The sequence below is a fragment of the Apteryx mantelli genome, chromosome 6 (assembly GCF_036417845.1).
Source record: "Apteryx mantelli isolate bAptMan1 chromosome 6, bAptMan1.hap1, whole genome shotgun sequence".
NCBI classification, from domain to species: domain Eukaryota; kingdom Metazoa; phylum Chordata; class Aves; order Apterygiformes; family Apterygidae; genus Apteryx; species Apteryx mantelli.
The window spans coordinates 48561118-48573352 of NC_089983.1; positions in this window are offsets into that span (position 1 = coordinate 48561118).

The window sequence follows — 12235 nt, forward strand, 5'->3', positions numbered from 1 at the left end:
CTCTCAAGCTGCTGAGAGCCATGTTATCTAGGCATCAGCAGAAAGGGACCTGGATTGGGAAACGGGGTGGGAAGTGACACACATGACCCTACCTGTTGAGAGGAAAAAAAAGCCTTTTCTGTCAAGCGATTAGCGAATGCTTATGTATCGGTGTCGCATCCGGCGCAGCACGAGGTGGGGTACAACACCTGCACGCACACGCGGCGTTTCGCAGCCGCAATGACTGGCTGTCACCCGAAAGCGCTCTACTGAACGAAATCCCGGGTCTTTCCTCCAGGGAAAATATATTCCGACAAGTTCCAACTCAGCTACTTCTCAACAGCTGACGTTTTCTAGCAGTCATCCCACAGTCTGCATTCAGGATTTTGATGGGCTGTGAATCAGGGATGTACCTAGCATTCCCCTCTATCAAAATATACCAGAAATAATCCTAAAACACCTTTTGCATGAGGAAAACGGGCTCATGATTAGAGATCCGTCCTTGCTCTGCTGTAGACTCACATCATGAATTGGGGAAATGATTTCAGAGAACAGCAATGTTTGCCTGCCAAAACAGCTGTGAAATTTAATTTCAGTTTTTCCTGAGCTGAGCAAGCTTCTGGGGTGAAACAATAATATGGGTGATTTAAAATAGCTGACACTCAGCCAAATCCCTGAGCAACATGTCACTCTCCTCATTTCTAAGACGACTTTTACAACAAGATTAGATAACATTACAGCACTCAAAAGTTAAATCACAAGGAACAAGGTCCACCTCAGTTAATTAGTTTTCTGACAAAATAGCATCATTCACAAGCTAAACATGGAGTTTGCTATTATCATTCAAACTAATACTTCCCCGTAGGATTACATCTTCCATTTCTTCTAAAGGGTGATCTTTGATTCTGTACATTCTCCCCTTTCATGTAACGTAGTCAGGTTTTCAATCAAGATGCTAACAAAGCACAGATCATATTCATACTTCCTATCCTGATGCAGTAGCTTAATTTTGATCAACAGCTGAAGTCAAAGCAATGTGCTTAAAGCTAAGGACATGCTTATATACCTCCTTCAGCTGAGGCCCGACTGAAACGCATACCTTCCCAAAGCCCAACGAAAGACCAGTCCTGTCCTTTGAGAGGTTATGTCACTTTTCTTAAACAACCAACCAACCACCTCTCTTTGTAGCTTGGTATAAATATCCTTGTTTTAAAGCAATATGGCATTAATTACAGCATGAATAACTTCATTGAAACAATATAGCATTAATTAACAGACAGACCCCTCCCCAAAGCTGAGGCCTCAGAATATATTTGCTTTCCTTAAAGCTTTTCCTATCTGTTGGGCTCGGCAGTTTCAGTGGCAGAGATTACTTTCTCAGTGAAGCATAACACCCAGCTGCATGAAATTTCAGTCTCATAATCCTGTTAGTTTTCCCTTGTAAGGATCCACAGTGATTAGACCTTTGTATTTGTGCAGCTCCTGAAATAGTATTCTTATTAAAAAAAGAGAGAAGAATTGCCATTGCCAAGGTGAAACATCATTACTTTAAAGGCATTGCGGCATTTCACGGAAGCTATAAGCCATAACCAGTTGGCAACTGTTACTCAGCCCAGGGTCTTAGGCGGATTGCGGGCTCATGTGTCAGTCCGAGACCTGCCACCAGCCCTTGGCTTTCACCCAGGGGAGGCCACGGCTCTTCCGTTAATGGGAGATGGCGGAGCAAATTCCACAGAGGGACAGTTATCGCGAGCATAAAACTGAGATATTTCTTATCCTTGCCGTGGGTGCTGGTGGGCGGGAGAAGACTTCACTTGCTACACTAGAACTTCTGTGATCATGGAGCTGGTGAACGGTTAAATCTATTTTCATTGGGATGCGACAGGTTTTCAGAACCATCTTTTTTTCAAGGGGTAGGTAGGAGGAAGGATGGGAGGGGTTGATTTTTATTACTGGCGTTTTGCTCATTGACATTTCATTGAACTGACATTTCTAGCTGACCCTGCAATGAGCAGGGGGTTTGGACCAGATGACGTCCAGAGGTCCCTTCCCAACCCAGCTCCTCAGTGAGCTTGCAAACAGCTCTTCAGTGCCTGACACAGCAAAAAACCTGAACGATAGAAGAGGCTGACATAGAGAGGAAACATTCCAAAATTGTGAACCATATCAGTTAACCTGCTCAATTATTTTCATTTGTGAAAATATCCGTATTTTGACTTCTTGTTCTGAAGTGTTCTTGACAGAACGCCAGCTCTCCTAAATGAGGTAACATTACACACAATCCAGTTCACACAAGAAGTGACTGGGGAAATAACTCGCATTACGAAGCGAAAGTGTACATCGAAAAAATCCGCCTTTATAAAGGAGAAAACATTTCTGTGCTCAAAAACAGATTTTTAGTCTTTGACTCACGTGCATGCACATAAATCCTCAAATTGTATATGAACCAGACAGGCTTACTACTACTCATCTATCTGTAAATACCATACATATTTATACACACCATGTGCCACATACTACATACATACCACTTCAGAAAAAAAAAAACAAAACCCAAAACCAACAACACCACCACCACAACAGGACAGGACACCCATACGGAGAAGAACAAGTTGATCACAGATAGTTGCTGGATATGCACAGTCTTTAGTGAAAAGCTGCTGTCCAAAAAGCCTAGGAACCATGCATTTAATGCCAAATAAATAGAATAACTACATTAGAACTACTACCAAGTAGAACAACTACATAGGTGGCGATTTTTTATTTTTTTAAATCTGTTATTTACCATTAAACAATAGACTGAATGGATGAGCTTAATTGGATGAGTCATTAAAAAGAAAAAAAAGACATAAAATCTGATTAGATCGACAAAGCAGCCTGATCTAAAAATGACTATATCTGCTGCACACAGACTGTGCTATTCACTTCCCTGTTGTTTCTGGCAGACAGACTACATAAGCTTTCCACTCAATCTCCCCCCTCTTTTTTTCCCCCTAAGGGTATTAAATTTCTGTCAGAATCAGCCCATGATAATTGTGGTTTTGTTAAAAAAAAAAAAAAAAAAAAAAAGGAAAAAAAATTGGCAAAGGCAACATGAGCTCTGTGGCTGGGCTGGAGAACACAAATATGTTTGGATTCCTAATCTCATCCTGCCACAGGCATTGCACATTCTTTAACAAGATTAACTGGAAGAACAGTGGCCTTGGAGGACTGCTAAAAATCAAAACTCATGCCCTGGTGGGCCAACCAATATGTTTGTTCAAGTTTCTACAGAATACATGGGTCATCAAATGGGACACTCCCAAAATGGTAACTCTCTTTGTGAGGGAAGAAAACACTGGAAAAGAATCAAGTCTGTATAATCAGTACTTTTCTTCATCGAGCTATTTTAGGAATCCCATTTTCACATTTCATGTTGATGATTATTATGAGAACGAGCACCGGTATGAAAACGGCATGAAGGGCAGGTCTTGTTCATCTGACTTTTATAGGGCAGAACCAGGAAGGATGTCACACTGTAGGTAAACTCCACTGAAGCGAAAATCATGCATTGCTCCGAAACTTTCATAAATAACAGGATGGAGTTAACTAATTGGGATTGATTTGATTCTTGCTCTAGAGGATTGCTGTCTGCAAGAATTACTAATATAATAATACAATGATAATAATGTTTATTCCTTTCTATGTCTCAAAATCCCAAACTTTTCTGGTCTCTTCTTCCTCTCCTCCCTCCCCGATTCCTCATGCTTTAGTGGGCCAACCAAATACGCAGGAGTACCAAGTTAGCAAGGGTGCTGCTCTGCCCCTCATACACTAACACCAAACTTCCTTTTTCACACCTCTTTACAAAGGTACCTCTCTTGCATTTCTAAGTCTTCCCATTTTACTGTTCATCATCACCTTTGCTCTCTTGCTATCCTCTATTTTTTGATATTCCTGAAACTTTATGCACTTCTGGTTTTAATACACATTAGTTGCACAAACACTCCTGCTTAGTTAGAGAGAGCAAAGACCACTGGACAAAATTAAAGAGGGGGGGGAAGCAAACAAAAAGCCCCACAGACCTACGTAACTCCTGGAAGTAATCAAAGCAGTCTTGACAATTATTAAATAACTATGTGTATTTGAACCTGTCGGCTCCACTCTGAGGTTGAAGTTCTGTTCAAATTAGTAAAGAATTTGGTCTAAGATTTTCCAATTTCAGGCTGTCTGAAGCAAAGACAACATTATAGTTTATAAGCTGCATGGTATCTGGCTGATCAGCAGCCACATGGCTTATGCAGCAAAATCAGCCCTGAGGAAATTCCAGCTGGTACAAAACCACCCAAGTACTTTAGCAACACAGAACTTCACTGACTGTCTTCAGGCTTTTTCTCCTCTCGCCATATCAGCTGCTCAGCAAATACTGCATCAGATTTCATGCTTGAGTCTCCTTCCTCAAACTGCTGCTCAGGCAGAGACAAATGAGGCTTGCAACCATTTGCAGCCCAAGCAGGAATTTGTGCTAAAAGCCTGGACTGCCCCTCTTCTAAGTCCCATCCTCCCCTCCAGCACAGCATGTAAAGACAAGCACAGACGAACTCACCCCCCAGGGGCTGTTCAGTACTGCTGCAGCTACCTAAAGCCCCTCAAAAAGCTTTAGGACGTTCATGCAGTCTTCACTTCCTTGAGAACCAAGTGTTCATACAGCAATTTAAGGTATCTTTCGGACTTCACAGGATTCAGAACTGAACAAAACTTATCTAAATTGAGGCAATACCATCATACCAATCATATAATCTCCATAGAGAGAGGATTAGTTTACCAGCTCAGATGGAAAGGTCCCACAGCAGATCCATGCCCCAGGAACACACGCAGAGCAGGACTTCAGTGTGGAGCAGCTACCAAACGGCTCAGAGGAACCAGCTGCAGTGCTGTGCTTGATTGAAAAACCCCTGATTACCCACCTGAAATACTGCTGGTAACGAGCAGGAGAAGGAAGGGGTTTTGTTTAACTAGAAAACAGGTTTTGTTCAGTGTCTTTCAGCAAATCCAGCTTTGCTGTGCTGCTGCTAGAATTTGTTATTTTAAGAGTTTTTGTGTTCCAGTATGTAATATTTAGGATGTGATCAAGAGCAAACAATTCAGTCGTAGTCACCTGATTAAGGCACATGTTAGCACACACACACTGAGGTTAGACCCTGTGTATTAACAGGGCACAGCAAACCCTCGCATGCCCAATGTAAACGCTGCAACTCCGAAACAGATCTAAGCGGTATATATAATCAGTGCTGCACACGTCCCCTTGCAAGGATTTGCTTCTGACAAGGAATGCTGTCAGATGCCATTATTCTCCTGGAAACAAAGAGAATTATAATAGAGGAGATCCTATGAAAAAGCCAATACATAACTTACTCTTGCAGCTGATACAAGATGTTATTGTTGTCATGAAGCAGCTGCTGCAAGCTTTGAGAGCATGGATGTGTGTGTGTGCATATGTGCATGTAGCTCCTGGACAACTTCCAGATTTAGGGAAAATTTCCCCTATGCAAGTGTCAGCCTGCACGAAAACTTAGGAGCACAAAAGGCTTCAACTAACTGACTTGGAAGAGCAAGCAGAAAGCACTCATGCATGGAAACACTTAACTTTCCTTATGCGTTTAAGTATGACGTATCTTTATTTGGTGGGCATTGAAATAGGTCTGCTGGCTTCAACAAAATGATTTAAAGCAGCTGATGACCTGCCACCAAAAGATAAAAAAAAAAAAAGTTCATACTAATGGCAATAATTAGTGCTTAAGTGTAGTAGATGTCTTTGAATGCGGATGGAAGTTCTTTGGCAGTGGTTTATATAACAGGGTCAAAAATTCACTACTTCACCATTGCTATTAATATTAGATAGTTAGCCCTGCTTAAGTTATGCTTGAAAAGCTAAGGAAAGGTAATTATTTAAAATAAACTGCAGGAATTTTACTGTATATTAATATCTTTTCCATAATTATGTTTCTCTGCTGGAAAATACTGAAAAACCTTACTGCTCGTTCCTGATACGACAATTGAATAGTTGATACATTTTTTTGGAGCGACCATCTTTGTTTTTACAGCACACCTATCTATAAACAGTATCTGCCCATCTGATGCTTTTTCAAGCTAAAAGAAACAAGAAATAAATCACAGCCTCTTAGAACACAAAATGACATAAAATGAAATATTTACATTAAAAGGCAAAACAACATAGCCACCAGTGCTGAAGTTCTAGGATTTTGAAAAGTCCAAAGTGAAATGATATGTTTATGTGTTTAATATAGCCTCAAGTTCAAGGCTGTTTTCAAGTGCTTTCATCTTCAATTGTACAACAGTAGCACTATTTGATCTGTGTTCTTGTCTACATAGCTGGTTCTTTCATTTCTCAGCCTACTTTCTACATTTCATTCCAATTATTTCCCCTGAAAAAGTATCAGAAGGCAACAGAATGCTGAATTCCAACTGAACTACAGATTAGTTTCTTTTTGATCTTAAGCTAAGTATTTTACCACTTTAGGATTAAATGAGATGATAAAGAATGGGCTATTCAGTGGAGCTATCAGAGATTACCAAGAGTTGCTAGTGCTGCAAATGAACATACTGGGTTTACTCTATTACCATCATGTCCTGAAAACATTTATTCAGAAGGCTGAGGGACTGCAAATCTTGCTGTATCGATGATGCCTCTCCTCAAAAGACTAATAGGAAAACTTGGCAAAACATACACAGTAATTTGTGCAGGAAACACTCAGAATATCCAGCTACATTTGAGCATATCTTTTTTTCCCCTGGAGGGACACTGGAGTAAAAACGTTAATGCATTCTGCCTTGTCTTCATTACGAAATAATTCAGACACATTAACTTGAATTAAAGTCTTAGTGTTAGCCTGAGTTAAAAACCAGTTGAAGTTCTGTGATAACCAGAATATACCTGGTTGTTGACATGAGTTAGCTAACTCAGGTTAAGAATACTGATACTGTTTGAGCTCTTAATCTAATCTACTCAGCAAGACATCATCAAGAGCCATGGATATGGATGTGTAAGCTATGGAAATGCAACTTTTCAAGCTTTGGGTTCTCTCTATGGATTTCCTAGTGGATCCTAACAAAACAGCATAAAATCCACCTGTTTAAAAGGGAAGCTTACAGTCCAGCATGACTTTTAGGTACATAGGGACAGTTCAAGCAGGAAAAAAAAAAATCTGATGCATGTGCACCAAAAAAAGCTACCTCAGAGAGAACATCAGTAATTGTATATGCATTTTGACTTTGTGTAAGAGAAAAAAGTATATTCATTTTGAAATAATTTTTTTGTGTGAAAATGTCCTACTTTGATAGAAAATGAATATGTAAAAATATCTGTATATGAGATGTTTCATTCTGAATCAAGTGAAATGTTTCAGCCCTCTATTATCCACTCACCAGGACTTCCAGTTATTCACATAGGTATGCTTCATTCTCCTTCATCAGTCAGTCTTTGATATCTCTGTCATTCATTTGGTATCAAATGCAAGAATTATCAGTGTCCACTAAGAACTCGCCTGAGAGCAAGAGAAGGAATTCGCTTAATGCACACGGTCACTTGAGCAGTTTTGTGAAGTGCTAACACTGTGGTTTAAGAAGTTACCTAGCTGCTGAAGGAGATGATTTCAGAAGCATGCATGCTGTGTATCTTGCAGTACAATGTCATGATAATGCAACCTCCTTACTACATCCATCAGACATTTTAGAAGCTTTTAGAAGCATCCAATGCTGCCTTTACAAACACTTAGAATGTGATTTTACTGACTCAGAAATAATACTAAGGCAATTCCCCACACATGTTTTGAACCATCACAGCTTCCGCATTTCTTTCAGTCCAGCAGGCAAACTGCATGGAGAGCTGCTCTGTTGCTAAGGCAGAGCTGACAAAAAAAGAGCTTGGAAAGAGTGCTCTAGTCTTGAATTATACTTATCACCGAGTGTATAAAAATTGTATTGCCATCCCATACTTATTTCAGATTGTTTGAATAGTATCAACACACACAGCATACGTATTCAGAGCTCTTCCAAATTCACACAAGTTTTTCAGCACACAAGATTTCAGCAGTTAGTTCAGCCTGACTGCACAGAAGCCTTCAGAGTAAGACAAGCTCATAGACCAAACGTTCTGTACGTTACCTTGGCAAAGTGGTTTCATTCGGAGGCCTTACCTTTCTGGATCCGGTACTTGGAGCTGTCTAAAGTTACAACGTTCCTTTCCTGAAGGTTTATTAATCAGAATAGCTCTTGCTGAATGACACCTCAATTAACAAGAAAAGGCAGCAGGCCTGCAGTCAAGACAGCAGTCAGAGGAAAGGGGCCTTCTCCCTGAAGAGGTATCATCTTTGACATTGTGGATTATTTCGATAGCTTTTCCTCATCCGGGTGGCTGTCGGTGGAAAGAGAATAGGATTCTTTACTGTTTATGCTTTTATAAAGGAGCGCTGTTTGGTTACTTGGCTTATTTTTCCTGTGCTCTGTAAATGTATGCACAGAGAACGCTAGTTTGATAGACAGTTTTGAGGATCCAGCATAAAAACAGAAGGTGTGAAAGTGACCCTTAATAAAAGGAAGCTTTGAAAGGACGGGGCACGTGAGGCAGGTGACACAGTTATTTTGCTGTTGCAGTTCTACATCACTGCTAATAGTATTTTTACTTACTCCTTCCACATGATATGCTGTGTAAAAAACATTTTTAACTTAGTCATTTGGAGAAAGACTAGTTTAAAATGTGTTTGTTCTCTCACAAGTTAAGCATAGTTTAGTATGAAGCTAAGTACTACAATCTGCACTGTTACATGAGGATGTATCATGAATGCATCAGCCCAAACCACTGAACTGAGCAAAAGTGGCTGAGGAAAAGATCTGAATTCAACTCTGCCGTACACAGTCCTCAATCTATTAAAATACTAGGTTTTTGTCTAACCCACCGCAAAATCATCTAGTGCTACTTAGCTAGCGGCATGAATCTTACAATTAGCTCTTACTGTAGCACAGCTTAAATGTGAATATTCATGGCATTGAGAACTGCTCAAGCTTTCTGCTTACTGAAGTCTTTGGCACGTTAACTCTTCCCTCAGGGAGCAGACGCTTCTTTGGCACGTGCTACTTCTTCAGGTCTACTAGAGCCTGCGTAAAAGCTACCACTGAGCCTAGACTTTAGGAGCTGAGACTTCAGAGGGAAAGAGAAAGATCCTAACCCCTGTAGGAAGAGGATGGTCAGGGCTTATATGAGAACCCCAAAGTGTTGAAGACCTCAAGATAATTGAATATTTCCCTCTACTGATTTAACTAATCAAGCAACATCTTCCTATCTTGGTCTCAGCTCAAACAGGTAGTGAGGGCTTTTGTCTTCCACCAGAGAAGCACACACCTCTTTCCAATTATGAACTGACCATTTCTCTCAAAGTCTTGTTCTTGGTATTTAATCACTATTCAACTTTTAAGCCTGGTTACAAATTTATTTTCATAAATTAAAATTAAAATCCTGTCAACATAACTGTCATCAGCAGCAATGCCATCAGCTCTTTTGGACTATGTTGCTGGAGAATTTAATCAAGTCAATGGCTCACATCAGACTTGGTATTAAGTTATTTTAGGAAAGAAAAGCAAAAAAAACCCTAAAACCAAAAGAAGTTCTAACAGACTCCAGTTAAACATTTACTCACCCTAAGCATAAGCTTTGTAATAGCAGTGGCACCAAGCAAGAAACAGTAACTGATGCCAAATCAGTAGCTAAGCTGTTTTCCAGTATTTTTCTCTCACCTCTAACAAATTCTGTGTAACTCACGCTCAGTTATTTCTTCATTATCTTAAAGCACCTAAGAAACAAACATTTCATCTATAAAAGTTCTTTGGCCTTCTGATTAATACAAGCAACTTACAGACTAGCATCATTTAAAGCATATTCACTATGTATATTAATGTGTTTATAAGTGTAACTACAACATCACAATTGTGATGGTCAGCATCATCACTTTAAGTAACTTTTTATGGACTTTATTGCGAAAAAAATTTCTGGCATATTTAGTAATGAATGAATAACTTTTACAAGTTATCAGCATCTTCAAATTAAGAGAAACAGTATTTCCCATAAAACAGTAATCCTTGCTAAGAGAGATGTGGCCTTATATATAATAGCTCTTTTCATGTGTTTATTTTTCTTTACCACAGAAAGAAAATCACTTTGTAACAGTAAAAAAAAGTTTTGGCTTTTATTATCAGAAGTTAATTACACTGTATTCAAGAACTTTTATTTCATAGTAGCAAGTTAACATACAATAATTCTTTTGATATGAGGGAAGTAGAACTGGAACAGTACTAGCTTCTTTTGAGAATTTCAGTAAATATGTATGTATCAAAAAAAGTTATTTAGAAAAATATCAGGAAATCTTACCTCCCCTCAAATTCTGGCATAAAACATTAGGGTCAGTGACATCAAGACAAAACTTCCACTATCTTCAGTGAGGACAAGATTCTGCATCAGGTTGAAACCATTTTAAAAGCCACCGTATACCTTTCCAGCATGAAACTTTGAAGGATATGAATTCAAAACCTAGCGTCCATAGTTTAATTTGGATAGCTGCCTGATGACTTTTTTTCTGCATTATAAAACATATAAAAGCAAGTACAGCAAAGTCACTTGAAAAAAAGATAGTATTAAGAGTCTCCAAGGCAGTTAAAATACATATACGAACCATTTCACAGAATTTATTTTTCTAATATTTATCCAATGAAGTCTTCTACAACAGTGTATTTCTACCACAAACCCTCTTTTGTCAAATGAGGTAATCTGCATTCTGCAAAATGACTGTGTTTCAATTGGTTTTGCAAACAGGCAAGACACTTTGCAGCTTTTTTTTTTTTTTTTTTTTTTGGACCTCATCCTCATGAAAAACCTGCTCGAGTATTTTTTGGATCTTCCTCTTGAGGATGAAATCCAAAAAAGAATCCATCCCAAACTTCTTGGGCAGAAGAGAATGTCAAGAACTGTGACTCTGGAAAAAACACAGCCCCAGTTCCAGGACAAAGCAATAAACAAATCCTGCCTCAGCACCATATACTTGAACCTTGGAACGTGTGCAGGCTGGAACCAACAGCGATGACAGTGATGCAGGCAAGCAAGATAAACTCTGAACTGGAGGCTTTGTGACAATGAATTCAAAGTAGACAGCACTCAGTTCTCCAGGGGAGAGAGTCTTCATCACTGCTGTCTCCACAACAGAGGGAAGGTGTGGGCTTGCAGCAATCACCGACAGGGACACATACAGGCACTTAGTAAGGGATCTGGCTCTAAATCCATTAAAGCCAAAAGACTTTGGCGATAACAGGGTTAGACCCTGAGTAGGGAACAGAAATAGTATACAAATCCAGGAGAAAAATTTAATATGTAATTGTCAATATTGGAAAAAAGACATGATGAATAAAGCCCCTAGCTTCTTTAAAGGAAGCTAAATCTCTCCAAGCATCATCTTATGCAGTCATTATCCAGACAAGAGTTGCATTAAATTTTGACTGAATCAAGACTGAAGGATCCCCATTGTTGCATAAACTGGCACAGTTACAGCAGTCAGGTATCAACAAATGGCCCTGATAATTGACTGCGAGATTAAAATCTAGTTTGTTACTTAGTTTCTGTAGCAAGGCAGCTGACAAAGAGTTTTGGAATTTCAGACATCTTGAATTTTCTCCTTGTTCTTTCTCCAATAACTTGAATTGACCTGATGGTTTTTATAATGCCTAGAGACTGACTTGTTTACTGAAACCTTCCTATTGAAATACTTTTATAATTGATCATAATTGCCATTTGCTCAGGCATTTCAAAATTACAGAGACAAATCCCAATTAGATCCAAGTACAGGAAAAAACATGGATTATATCTAACTATTGCCGTTACAATTATCTTTTTTGAAAACAATGTATTTAATGACCTAAGAAAGTTACGAAAGTATCTTTAAATTGCATTTGAATATATAAACTAATTAAATATATTTAGTTCTAACACTGAGAAAATAAAATTCCAAGCACCATGAAGACAAAAACTTTGAGATGACTAATTCTAGCATAATTTAAGACTTTTTATCAAGAGTCTCTGGATGTAGCAATCAAGTGAACATTTCCCTACTTAAGTATTGCTCATAGTCACAGATCACTGAGAGCTTATCTCATTCTCTTTTCAGAGCAGTGAATGAGCGATTAGCCTAACACTCGCTGCTCCAATTTTTATTAGGTT